Source organism: Vulpes lagopus, chromosome 6 (genome assembly GCF_018345385.1).
Source record: "Vulpes lagopus strain Blue_001 chromosome 6, ASM1834538v1, whole genome shotgun sequence".
Lineage (NCBI taxonomy): Eukaryota > Metazoa > Chordata > Mammalia > Carnivora > Canidae > Vulpes > Vulpes lagopus.
The window spans coordinates 43456473-43470989 of record NC_054829.1 but is presented as its reverse complement, the minus strand read 5'-3'; the positions used below and the strand labels follow the sequence as shown (position 1 = coordinate 43470989).

General features: G+C 39.4%; 1 pseudogene; it reads right to left on the bottom strand.

Annotated features, from left to right (window-relative positions):
* Positions 1 to 211: 211 nt before the first annotated feature.
* LOC121493690 lies at positions 212 to 1402 on the bottom strand (annotated as a pseudogene).
* Between the last annotated feature and the right edge of the window lie 13115 nt (positions 1403 to 14517).

The following is a 14517-nucleotide window of genomic DNA, read 5'->3' as shown; positions in this document are numbered from 1 at the left end:
TCTTGTATATGTTATAAGGGCGAAGTTTCATTTTAATTTTCTTTTTTTTTGAGCTTTTATATTTGAGTTTATTCTTCATTTAACTTTTAAAACACTACTATAGTTGAATATTAAAACAAAAACAATAGCAAGTAGTGAGCTATGATTATAGTCCTTCACTCATCCACTACTGCATATAAAATGCCAGCAGCAGTGTTATTCATTGGCCCCATTAAGAGGTCTGACACTGAACACCACTCCTGGGATGACGTTCATCATCCTCATATGCTTCCCCCATTGTAATGGCGCCACCTTTCCTGATTGGGATCAAAGTCCACCAGTTCTACCTGGTCCATTTCATCAGTCTCTTCTATTTCCTTCCTCTCAGGTAGGAGTTTTTCCAGCAAAGAAAGTTTATCAGGAGAGAGAAAGCCATTCTCGGGGAAGTTTACCTTAAATTCGATGATTAGGTGACCCTTCTTATATGGTCTACGATAAATTTGCATGCCTTCATTTAGCACACACTTGATATCCCCATGCTTGGCAGTCTGACCTGGATGAGAGGTGATGACGATGGTTCGGTTGTCAAAAGTAAATATTGGCTTTTGAAAGCCACACAGGGCTCCAACCAGCTGTATATCCATACACATGAAAAGATCTTCTCCTCATGGAGTAAAAACAGCATGGTCCTTCTGATCTAAAACAATGATAATATCTCCTGGTTCCAGTCCTGGTTCTTAGTCTCCCTCACCATAGAATGTTATCTTCTGGCCATCTTTCATGCCTTTGTCAATATGCACTTCTAGAATCTTCTCTCGAACTATCTTCCTTCCATTGCAGCTTTTACATCTATTTTTAGGACTGATCCCTTCCCCATGGCCCTGGCACTCCATGCACACAAATTGAATTTGCTGAACCATTCCAGGTCCTATCTGATGAATTCTTATTTGCATTCCAGTATCTCGGCAATTGGGACAACATTCGACTGCTCCTTTCTTACCACCTTGGCCTTCACATTTATCGCAAATCAATACTTTTGCAGAGCTAGTTTTCTTGTTGCACCATTATATAAATCTTCTAAGGTTACTGAGAGCTGATGTACAACATTTTTACCTCTCTGTTCTCTTTGCATCCTGCCTCCTCCTCCAAAAAACATATCAAAGATGTCCATGGGGGAGCCAAAACCACCACAAACTCCACCTTCTTTAATTGCCTGTTCTCCTCCTTTGTCATATAATTCCCTTTTCTTTGCATCAGAGAGCACTTCATAAGCTTGAGAAATCTGTTTAAACTTCTCTCCTTCATTTGGATTCTTATCAGGGTGGTACTTCAAGGCCAGTTTCCTGTAAGCCTTTTTCAATTCCTCCTGGGTGGCGTTGGGTTTGACCCCCAAAACATCATAGTAAGTGGTTTCTTTCACCATTTTCTACAGCTGGTGAGAGGGCCGCGGCCGGTGTGGGGGAGCGGGAAGGAGCGCATTGCTGGAAGCAGCTTGGGCAGCTGCTGCTCCTCCGCGTCTCACGGAGCGTTCTGGAAAGTTCCCTCATTTTAATTTTCTTACGGCTATTCAATTGCTTCAGTATCATTTCTTTAAAAACGATTGTGACTTTTTATTGAGATGGCTACCCTCAATTTTCTGATTCTCTACCTTTTATTTGTTTTAATTGTGTACATTGAGCAACACACTTTTTAACTGCCCAGGGACCTCTAAGTGATGCTTTGTCTATTCATCATCTCCCTAGTCTTCCATAGGTCCGTTTCCTTTGGCAGGCAATTGTTATGAAATTGTACTCACCTGCTTCTGACAGGTAAGTACCACCACACTGGTCTCAATTTGTCTAAGGGCTTTATGCTCCCCACTGCTATTAGTGAGCCCCATTCTGGAATGACAACTCTACTGTCAGACCTTGTCTATGAAGGACAATTACCACTGAGCTCAATGGCTGGGATCCTTTGACCAGCATAATACATCTCACTTTGGTGTATGGAGGACTTTTTTGGCCATTTTATGTAACACAGTTTACTGGTGGGTTTTCAGCTTTATGTAACATATATATTCTAGAATAACCCTACTCCAAACCACTAATCATTTCTTTTTTCTACTCCATTTAGTGAGGCCATCATTCTCCAAACTTCCAAGAGCTAAACTAATAACATGTTAGCACCATTTCCTGGAATCCTTGCCAGAGCTTTAAATCCTGTATCATGAGTACTCTCATATTGATAAGCTCTCCTGCAACTTTTTGTTCTACTCCCACCTCCTTTCCACCACTTTGATCCAACATCCTCAGGATCTACTCCCAGGCAACTCTCCTGGCTCCTGGACTAATCAATACATGTCGATTGAGTTCCTATAGATGTTGCCTTCCTTAGCAAGCCCAATACTTTCCTGGCTGGACTGGACTGTGACCTAATCATAATTATAATCTAGTAGCCTACAGTGGAGGGAGGAATAGATCCTGAGTCAGATACAAGTCTTTTCAGACAGAGATCTCTGCCTCAGCTATAAGCAATGGGATGGTTCTAAGCTTAATAGAACAGGGTAGGCCACTTTTGCAGACCCAGAGGGCTCAAGGGGACCTCCATTTTCAAGATTCTCAAGTATGTCAACATTGTAATAGACTTTGGTGCAGAAGTCTACTACAGGATACTCTCAATGACAATCCCTCAAGGGGAGTGAGGATTAGACAGAGAAAGAATTGGAACCTCAAGAGCCTTAGCAAATACTGTAGGAGTGCTCTGAGCTGGGATAGCCCTTGAGAGATGTACTAGACTCAGGCTAGGGTTCTGGACACTGTGTCCCCCTCACTGACCAGTTATTGAATGCAGGCTGCCCCTATTTGGGGTGTAACTTAAAGTGAAGCCTCTGCATTAATTTGCTGGGACTGTTACAACACAATACCCGACCAGATGGCTTGAACAGGACAAATTTATTTTCCCATATTCTGGAAACTAGAAGTCTAATATCAAAGGGCTGGTAGGGTTGCTTTCTCCTGAGGCCCCTCTCCTTGGCTTCTATATGGTTGCCCTCCTGCTGTCTCTACACAGCACCCTCAGGATCTAGGCCCACACAACTCTTCTGTCCTCTGTGCATGCACACCTGTGCTGTCTCTCTATATATCCTAAACTCTGTTGATAAAGACACCAGTCAGAGTGCATTAGAGCCCACCCTCATGGCCTGATTTTAACTTCACTACTTCTTATTACAGCCCTATCTCTAAATACAATCGCATCCTGAGGTTATGGGGGGTAAGGTTTCAATATTTAAATTTGAGGAGATACAATTCAGTCCATAACAAGTTCCTTTCAGGAAGGGCAACTTCTGGAGACAGATTCAGCTCTGAGCTATCATCAGTTAATACTGCTGGCACCTGGAGGAATTAGTGTCTTCATCTTTAAGGGAAGATCTGGGAGGAGCACGACAGCATCCATACAGTGATGATATTAATATCTCTAATAAGAATATAAAACAAAGCTAGCTAACCCTCTTTGGGCATTATATTGTGCCAGGCCCAGGACTATTTCTTCACATGTCTTATCCTATTTAATCCTAACCTTAAAAAAAATGCTCTCTCTTCCCTGAAATTGCCGTAGTACAAATAAGCACCTCAAAATCTCTAGAAAACAGCACTCTATATAGCAAGTCTCCCTTTTTAATATCCTACTGCATATCACTTGCCCCTTCCTGAACTATATTCAAGAAACGGATGTTGAATTTAACTCACCATTTTGCTAGAGAGGGGATACCTCTATGTTAGGATTTACATTCCTCTATAATATATAGACAGAACCAGTGACTCCATTTCAGTAATTCTGGTGGCCAGAGAAGCAGTATTTACCTGAGTGAGTTCCCACGAAATAGAGTTGAAAAACAATGACAGATAATGATGGGGAAATGTGCTTTGCATAGTTCAGGGGTTATCAAGTCATGCTAGGAGGAGTATTTTTCAATTAATTAATGTGGCAGGGTCGTATCAGTCCCATCTAGACTCTAACATATATTATAGAGGTCCTAAGAACTCCTTCTGGCAGCCTTTGGTCCAGCTCTATATTCCCTAGTGGTTACCTACTCATTCTTCAGATTTTCACTGAACACCTACTATGTGTGAGACACTGGTTGGCTTTGAGATACAAAGTAGTAGACAAAATATTCACAGGCTCTGTCCTCATGCAGTTTACAGTCGTTTAACCACCAAGTAGGACCCATACAGGTTTCTTGTTGGTCTCAAGGTTTCAACTAAAGTCAAAATAGAGATTATAAAGGCAAACCTAAAATATTACCTAATTAGAAATTCAACAGATTCTCATGTTATTATCTGTTCTAATATACCATGTTCTAAGAACCTAGAAGGTCTTACTGGTCGATCTCTACCACCATCCATTTCAGAACATGACTAGGCATCTACACCATATAGATGACCATTTTTTTCTAGAGGGTGTTAAGACTTATGGATGGTGGCTAATTTGACAAGCTACATCCAGATGGTTTAAACTCAATCAACAAACACACTAGCGGAAATGATCATGTCTGGCAATCTAGGTGTTGCAAGCAACAAGCTAAAACAGAAGGTGGTGGAGGAATAGAAGTATTCTGACATATTTTCAGAAACCACAGACCACAGTCAATAACAATGAGAGCAATAATGAAAAAAAAAAGGTCATAATCATTAATTGAGCCATGTACTAAACAAACATAAAATATTTCATTACTTTAATTAATACAGTAACTATGAGTGAAGTAGGTGTCATTTTCTCATCTTTATAAGTAAGGAGAGGTAAGGCATAGAAATATTAAATTATTTTCCTGATTCATGAAGTAGAAGTGGCATATTGTGCATTTAAACACAAACTCATCTGCCTCTTAAAAGCTAGGTTCTTTTCCACAGTATCATAATCACTCCCCAAATTATGGTGTTCTTCCCTATGAAATAATCTTTCAATATTACTACCAATTCTTGGTTATTTCCAAGGGAAAACAAATGAATTTGGAAAGTTAGGGTAAGTTATGTAAATGTTTAACATTTCTTTATAGCATTTCCAGATCAGAATTGATTTCAGACAGCAATACCTTTTTTCTAGCCAATGTTACTTTGTGACTAACTCCTAGTATATGAAGATAATGTGGTAGCTATCTTACGAACCAATGGTACAATTTCATTATAAAATGCACTTTATCATGCATAAATAGAGTAGTATCACCTGGAGTGTTAAAATAAGCTAACTGCTATAACAAACAATTCCAAATCTCAGTGGTTTAATATAGTACAAGTTTATTTCTTACTCATGCAAATTTTTACAAGGATATTCCTTGATGGACATCTCTCCTAAGCACCTATCCCCCCAGGTGATGACTCAAGTGTGCAGTCTACTTTAACTTTGTGAAGGTGCCACAAAAGGCAATGTGGACAAGGCACATAGAATGCTTAACTACCTTAGTCTGATGGCCAGAAATTGTCACATAAGTAGAGTAAAATTCAAAGGAGCTAGAAAATGGAGTTCCCTAAGTTGCTAAGCTGTAGCTTAGTCCAAACTCTACAGTGTTCTACATAGTAGAAGGAGGTCCCATGCCTTTGGGTGGTCAGGTAGCTCTTTCTCCCACAGCTGGTGTCAGCTAGTTTGGGCTTGTGAAAAGCTCATAAAAAGCAAGATTTCTCAAATAGTTTCTTTACTGGATTCTACTGCTATATCTAGTTGTGATACAAATCAATATGTTGTTCATGCATTTGACAGGATGAATTAATCAACCTATAGTGGGTTGAATCGTGTCCCCTCCCCCAATAAAAAAGGTGTGTCTACTTGGAACCTGTGAATGTGGCCTTACTTGAAAAGGGTCTTTACAGATATAATTGAGTTAAGAATCTTGAGATTAGATCATCCTGGATTAACTGAGTGGACCCTAACTCCAATGACACCTGTTATTATAAGACGTAGATGAAGAGAAAAGAAAAGAAGGCCATGTGAAAATGAAGGTAGAAATTGGAGTAATGCCACTATAAGCCAAAGAATGCCTGGAGCTACTACAAACTAAAAGAGGCAAGAAAAAGAAAAAAGAAAAAAGAAAAAAGAAAAGAAAAGAAAGAAAAGAAAAGAAAAGAAAAGAAAAGAAAAGAAAAGAAAAGAAAAGAAAAGAAAAGAAAAGAAAAGAAAAATCGTCTCCTAAAGCCTTCAGAAAAAAACATGGCCTTGTGGACATCTTGATTTTGGACTTCTGGCCTCCAGGGAATAAATTTCTGTTAAGCTTCCAAGTTTGTGGCCACTTGTTAAGGTAACTCCAAAAAATTAATACACAGCCTAAAGACATGTGTAATGAACCAAAACTGTATCCCCTTAAATTCATATGTTGAAGCCTTAACTGAATAGGATTAGTAACCTTCTAAGAAGAAAAAGAGATACCAGGGATACAGGTGCTCAGAGAAAATGCCATAGGAGGAAACAGCAGGAAGACACCAACTGCAAGACAAGGAGAAGGACCTTAGGAGAGACCAAACCTACTAATATTTTGATCTAGACTTTCAGCCTCCAGAACTGTAAGAAATAAATTTATGTTACTTAAGCTACCCAGACTGTGGTATTTTATTATAGTATCCCTAGTAGGTTAACCAAAGGTATGACAGAGAGACTTTCTACAGGTAAGACTTCCAATGAAAGAGCCAGAAGGCCCAGGGTGTTAGCATTTGGTTGAGTACTTCTAATTTAATAAGCAAACAGATACAGCCATAAGCCAAAAGCATGTGTGGTGTAGGCTTCTCACTTATGACAAATGCTTAGCATAGTGCCTTGTGCAGGGTAAACATTATTTCCTCAATCGTAACACAAACTGTTAATTTTTCATTTCTGATACAGGATATATACAATCAATAAAAATTTTCCTTAAAATCTATCTTTAAATATGGTTTTTCTTACAATTGATGGCATCTTAGAATGAAGGAAATAAAGCATATACAAGCAGGATATTAAGCACTTTGCATGCTGCATCTTATTTTAATACCCCCAACTAACACCCCAAGGTACTGTCAGTGGAGTGCTGGCAATGGCTTGCACCAGCTCAGGAGTAACTGATTGTGCCGACCTTGGCCAACTCCAGCGGGCGACCTGAAACCAACCACAGTGAGAGTATTTCCACCACGGAAATTGGCTATTACCAACATACCACTGGACTGGGCACTATTATTATTCCTACCATATCCATGAGGAAAGAGAGAGGCTCAGTAACTTGTTGTGGCTAGTACAAAGTAGCAGATCTCAGATTTTAGCTGGGGTTTAGCCTGTTCTAACAGCACAGGTTCTCAATGCTTGCCCTAGGCTGTCACCCACTTGAATGGTATTTAACAGAAAGCCATATCTGCAGTGGTAATTCTAGAACTTCTTAAGTCCCATAATAGCAGTTGGGTCTCCTTTGTCCAATTACTTCAATTTTGCAGATTATATTGGTCCCCTACCATCTGGCACACATGACAAAAAGTAAAGCCATTACTACATAAAAAGGAAATGAATTTGCCAAATTACACTGCATCTGATTGTCACAGAATTAAAACCAATTCATAAGACGTTATTGAGATACTTCATAATAGTACCAGAGGTTCACCACTACTAAAACTTGATAACTTAACCCAAGAACCTTGATTAAGATTATATAATACATACAATACATAATCCTCTGTAATGTCCCCTTTAACTGAGATATTTCTCACCATGTTCCTACACACTTTAGATTATGGTTGTTATTCAGGAATGTGTAAACTAAGAACTGGGGAGGGAACTATCTACCCTTTTTCTGGTGGTGGGGACAGGATGTAATCTAATTTTATTTCTACTTCTAAAGATCAGTAAGTGGGATCCCTGGGTGGCGCAGCAGTTTGGCGCCTGCCTTTGGCCTAGGGCGCGATCCTGGAGACCCGGGATCGAATCCCACATCGGGCTCCTGGTGCATGGAGCCTGCTTCTCCCTCTGCCTATGTCTCTGCCTCTCTCTCTCTCTCTGTGACTATCATAAATAAATAAAATTTTAAAAAAATAAATAAATAAAGATCAGTAAGTTTACAACTGTAAGCAAGGCAGGAATTTAGCCTCACTTAAGAGGCCTACAACTACTGATTTTGACTAAGAACTAAGAAAAAAAGCTGCTTTGAGGAGATTTAAGAATTTTTTTAAGAGATTAAAAAAAAAAAAAAAAAACAAGACCAGAAAATAGACTGAATGTATTTTTCTTGCAGCTCACAAATATTCACAATTTCACGAGTATTTACAAAGAAAGGAAAAGAAAAAAAAAAGACTCCTTTTCCCAGTTCCCAGCCACTCATTCACTTTCACGAATGTAAGAAAAAGCAGTTGACTCTTTAAAAACAAGAGAAAGAAAGAAAAGGCAAAATCTGAGACACTGTGAGTGTCCCCTCATGAAAACTCCTCAGATTCTAGATTGTTTCCTAATCTCTGGTGGTAGAGCAGAGGCAAAACACTGTACTTATACACCTTTTCCTTTTTTTTTTTTTTTTAAATAATAATTTAAGGACGCTAGTAAGTGAGATAAATGGGGGAAATAATGCTTGTCACCATACAGAGAACTAAAACTAATGCTAGAAACAGGACAGAGCGCTGAGGGTCATCAGCACTTCTGGCTAATTACCCATCTTTTCCTCACTCCACATTCTTAAAGGTTTCTTGAAATGAAAACAAAGGAATCCAACCAAAACCAACATTTTGATGAGTAAAGTGTAAATGAATGAGAAACAGATGGGCTTGGTTTTCCCAGGGGTCTATAAATGAAGGGCAAGGTGCTTGGGGGCAAAATGCATGTGGGGTTTCTCTGGCAAATCTTTTACACTGTTAACAAGCCCAAAATGCAGCCAAAGTTCTCAAACTGGCCTATCCACATATTGGCATGACTCAATATGAAAGGATCTTGGTGCCAAAGGAGCAGCTTTTGGAGACCCCCAGGACATTGTTCAGCACCTCACAAATCATATTTTATAGGTGCCAAAGGCAGCTGCAAATCTCACATGTGCGGCCAGAAGTTTTCATTCAAGAACCCAGCAATTTTGGCTTTGATCAGAAACCACAGATTGGTGTAAACATTTCTCTTGCCACGTTTTATGATATTTACGCTTTGCATGGATCCTCCTGGTTCCGTTGATAACAAAGTGTTCGGCAGGCATCTGCTGAGGAGTCTTCCCCACCTCAGCCTTCAGGTGGAGAAACAGCTTAAGGGCAGGGAGAATGATGTAGCAAAGGTCAGCCCTAAATCAGAGGGAGTGAGTTCTTTGTGCATCCAGGCCAAACCTCTCTCTCTCTCTTTGGGATTAGAGTGTCTCCCCGCTGTCTTCAAATCATGTATATATCAAGTTACAGCTCAGAAAGAATGCATTTTTAGTTTTTCAATGGGGAAGGGGAGGAGTGTAGGCCCCAAACCACAGATTATTTGAAAACCATCCAAGCTGACTTTGAGATTTTTGAAAATAATTTATTTGGCAATTCCAAGAGCCAGATTGGCCATTTGGCCAAGGTAACATGCCCTTCAGTGCAAAGACTACAATTAATGGGCCACATCATTCTCTGCTCTCAAGCAACAGAAGCGGCCAGCTGCTGGAGAACGCTGTGCGGTCTTCCAGTGTAAACGCCACTGATATCATCACCATCAGAAGGTCATAAAACTGATTGATTATAAACACAGCTCTCATTTGTTTACAGCTTACATTTTTGGGTTCGGAGTAATTAGCACATTAGCCATCTCTCAGGGTGAGGGCTCGCAGGTGCTGGAAGAGAGGCTTCCAAGCAAGGAAAGGATCACAAAGCCTTCCACAGGGCAATCACTGGCCTTTACGAGAACCAGACTGGGAAATGCTGATTCTGCTGCGTGAGGGGTAGTGGCTAACACCCACGTGGGGTCACGTGTGTAGGAGGACATTCGACTCCTGCAATAATTTCTTCCAACACAAGGTAAGGTTAGAAAAATCCAAGACATGTCAGCAATGTGCGGGAGATGTCCTCTGTGAGGAGCCTGCAGCTGCTGAAGCCTTTTAAGATTCCTTTTCTTTCTCTCAGGCCAACAAAGGCAGATAAAGATCACCCTTGCTAGTGGTGACTGGTACTTAGTTTCTTTTCCTTATAGTTAAAATAAACTCTTTAGTCTTATAAAGATGTTGCTTCTCAGACATTCGCCTAAGGAAAGCAGCTGGCTCAGCTGTCTTCCCTGGATGTGATTCTCGTCCCCAATCCTGCCCTTTCCAGTCTTTCTCTCAGCCTTCCCATCAGGGCAGGTTTTATTTGAACAGCTGGAGCTATCAAATTGGTGCAAATTGTCTAATTAGTGACTCAGGCCGCTTGAGTAAGTGAGTTTTCCATATCGGCTTCTGCAGGAACTCCAGAGAGCCTCAGAAGCATCCTAACTGATTAAAGGGGTGTCCTTCTTAAAAGACATATGCACATGCTCACAATTTGGATTGTTAGACCGATCAGAGGACTAGCCTTTAAAAAAAAAAAAAAACTTTTATCAAGTGTGAAATCTTTCATCCAGTATGTGATTCTTTCCACATCTTATGTGATGAACCATTAATGGGTCAAGGGCTTTGGAGCTGGTTATGGAATATTAAAGATTGCTCATCATGGATCACACTCATAGTCAGCAATTTGAATTCTATTCTCCATTCATAATATTATTTGAATAATTAACAATCATATTGCTTTTTACAGTTTTCAAAGTTCCTTCACTTAGATGATCTCCTTTGATCTTCACAGCAATGACAGGAGGTTAGGCAACATCATGGCATCTGCATTTCATAGATTAGGAACCAGGCTCAGGAAGATTAACTGACCTAACCCAGATCACAAAAGCTACTAAGTGGTAAATCTTTTCATTTGAAATTTATTTTCCTTGCCTCGTATCACACTATTTGTGGGAGTTTTAATATGAGGATATTCCTTTGAAGCCATTAGTTTTGTCTGTTTTCCAAACTTTAGCCACTAGAATAGAAGGGTTGGCAGCTAGTTTCTCTGTGGTGCACGGAAGTAGCTGCAAATAATAATCAAATGATTCTTAGCTATTTCAACTATCTGTAAATATCCAGTGAAAACACTATAGACACATTCTGAAAAAGCTCAAATAAGAGCATGTACTTACCTCACTGAATTAAGGCCCAACATATTTTGCACTTCAATGTTTCCATTACATATTGCTTTTCCCTTGATTTTTAAAAGATCTATTCTATACTTTCTTGACATTTCATTGACATTAGTTGCTACAGTAATTGCTTGGAAGTTTGTTCTAAAATTTTGATATTCATGAAACTTCAAGGGCAAATAAATGACAGATTAATTAATCAGTAATCCCGATATGTGTGTTCTCTTCTCATAAGAAAACACTAAGAATTAAAGAATATGATTTGGGATGATTTCTCCTATTGGGATTATTTCCATACCAAGCAAATGAAGTAAAGATGGGTTTTGATTAATTCAATCATTCATCTTATTCTTATTGAGCTTCTATCACATGCTGAGCACTGTGCTAGGTTCTAGGGATGTTAGAATGAACAAGAGGGATAAGGTACTATTGTTTTAGAGATTCTAGCCTAATAGGGAACCTTCCTTGGGGGACCCTCATTTACCTGCCAAGTCTGGGTTAAAAGCCCCTTTGCTTCCATAATTCCAAGTACTTCCTCACATTATCACACTGAATAATAACTGCCAATTAACTTGATATTAGCTACCTTTCTATCTATCTTGCTCTTGCTTATGTCCCTGGTACCTTAGCCCCCTGACTGACATCTAGTAGGGTCAATAAATATTTGAATGAATAAATGGAAACATATTTCATGCTAGGATAAAAACCCAAGTCAGAAAAGAAAACCGTACTCTAGTATATTGCTTACTAGGATGCCTTTAGAAGTGCCCCCTTGTGAAAATTGATTTTCAGTGTTTGTCAGGACACACAGAAGAGACTTTGTACTTGGGCAAAGTAGGTACCATTACAACTCATTGACTCTGCCTTTTCTTTTAATATTTCTCCACCCCCATTTATCCCTCTCTTCTCCTTAGGATCTCTCTACTTCTTCAGCCATTACTGTCTTTAGCTACCTTTCACCTACTGCCTAATATCCAAGATAGTAACTTTATCTTCTGGCCTTCACATGCCATCATTCATTACCTTTTTAATTTCTTTTCACATTTCATTTTAACTTTAGGAGAGTTCATTCTCAACAACTGCTAGCAAAGTTCCATTCTTTATCTAAAAATGTCTGCCAGAAAGATAATAGATGATCCCATTATATAATACTAGGCAGAACTCAAAGAAATCCATCTTTGCTATTAAGTTATTTGATAAAAACACAATGTAAATACTTCAGTTGGCAAGTCCTATGGTTTTAGAACATTATGTGTGGCTTGAGTTTGGTACAGATAGGTACAAGGAGAACCCCTGCTCCAGGTCTGAGCTTCGCTCTGCAGACAAGATCAGTTTTGTCTAGAGGTGATAAGACCAAGGGAGGTCAGCTCATTCTATTCAAAACCACAGGGATCAAATGCCAATTACTTCCTTTATAATGAGAATTACAAATTCTCAATAGACTGAATTCTCAATTTTTCTAATTAGTTCATTTCATTTGTTTTTGTCTGTATGCAGACACACCTGAGAAGCTAAATCATCTGCTTGCTTGTTTAGCACAGAATTAGAGCAAGAGAAATCAACCGGACACAAGTATATATCCCTTTCTCTTGAAAATTTTGGAGCACAGTGCTGGGTAGAATTGGTAAAAGAAAAAAGTCTGTTAACCCTTTGGCTAATGTTCCCTTCTTTTCCTTTAAAATTGAGCTCCTCCAAGAATAGCTAATACATCTTTTGCCTACTTGTATTCTTCTCATTCACTCTTTAGCCAGATGGCATGAGCTTCTGTCTATGGTGCTCTATTAAAAACACTTTAAAAAATAGTCCTAGTAAATCTATTGATAGCAAAATCCAACAGGCCTTTCCTAGTTCCATAGTTTCCTTAAGATTTTTTCATATAATTCACTTGTTCATTCATTATTAATTCAAAATGCAATGAGCATGTTTGCCAAAGTGGTTTATAATCCTTTTTTGTTTTGTTTTTATCTTGTCTACTTCAGCAAGTTCCAGGTCTGTTTTATTCACCATTGTATCTTCAGCTCCTACCACAGCACCAGATACATAACACACTCAATAAAATTGAGTAAGTGAGTGAGAAAATGAAAAAATTAACATATAAGATTTTTACTTCTGGCAATGATAGCACAAGAAGCTCCACAGAATCATTCCCCTGTGAAAATGGTGAAAATTATAATTAGGAAAAAAAAAACACCTAAAATCTCTGGAAACGGTCCATGGTCCTAAGGGCATAGAGCAAATAAAGAAACATTTATTCAAAAATATCTAAATCCCAATAAGAACTGCAAGAATCTGTGGGATGTGAATGAAGAACTACATCCTCTCTCCAACTCCAGCATTGAGACAGAAATTCCACTCCAGACTGGTATGGCCAATAATACAGAAAACCTCTCCTCTGAGTTTCTAGTTAGATAAATATCTTCCCAAGAAGGGCAGAATGTTAGCAGTTTTCATCCTACCTCAGCTACCTGTTGCTGAGGCTAAGTTCTAGGAGAACACACCCAATTGGGGGTGGAGGGGGAGGGCTCTCACCTTCTACTCAGCCTCCATGAATAGGATAAAACCCTTACCTTGAACATGGTGCCACTGTGAATACTGGGACCCTAAATGCCCTTGCTGCAGTCTGTGGGTCAAGGATTTCATGACAAGAGAGGCAAACTAAGAACATCTAGGGCTGCTACCCCATCCACTGAGTGCTCAACTCCAAAGTAAGGATGTCATTTAGAAGTGTGCCATTCGGGGATCCCTGGGTGGCTCAGCAGTTTGGCACCTGCCTTTGGCCCAGAGTGATCCTGGAGTCCTGGGATCAAGTCCCATGTTGGGCTTCCGGCATGGAGCCTGCTTCTCCCTCCTCCTGTGTCTCTGCCTCTCTCTCTCTCTCTCTCTCTCTCTCTCTCTCTCATAAATAAATAAATAAATCTTTAAAAAAAAGAAGAAGAAGAAGAAGTGTGCCTTGTCCTCACCTCGAGCAAAGCCATGGCTCCGAAATTTTGCCAAGGAGAAGTAGTCGACAAAATCCAAACAGGCCTTTCAACAGATAGTTCCAAATCTCTCCCCAAGGAATTGACTTCATTCCCAATAGAAAGTGGTGAAGTTCAACCCTAAGGGTACTCCCCAAAACAGAATCTGTGGTAAAAGGAAACTGGAAGGGGATTGATAGGCTCATTAGAGATAAATGCTAAACTATAAACTGACTAATTTGCTGAAAAGAACTGGGAAGCACAATTGGAGTCAGAACAAATCTCAAATACTAACTTCTACAACACCTTCAAAAGAGCCAGAATTTGATTAGGTTACTTTAATAAAGCAATTTACACACCAGTATTGTTGAAAACAATATAGCAATCAGCCGGCAACTAGTGGCACTTAATAGCTAATTATAATCAGAAAAAGAGACCATCTAAGAGAGCCCTGCAAAACCACTTTTAT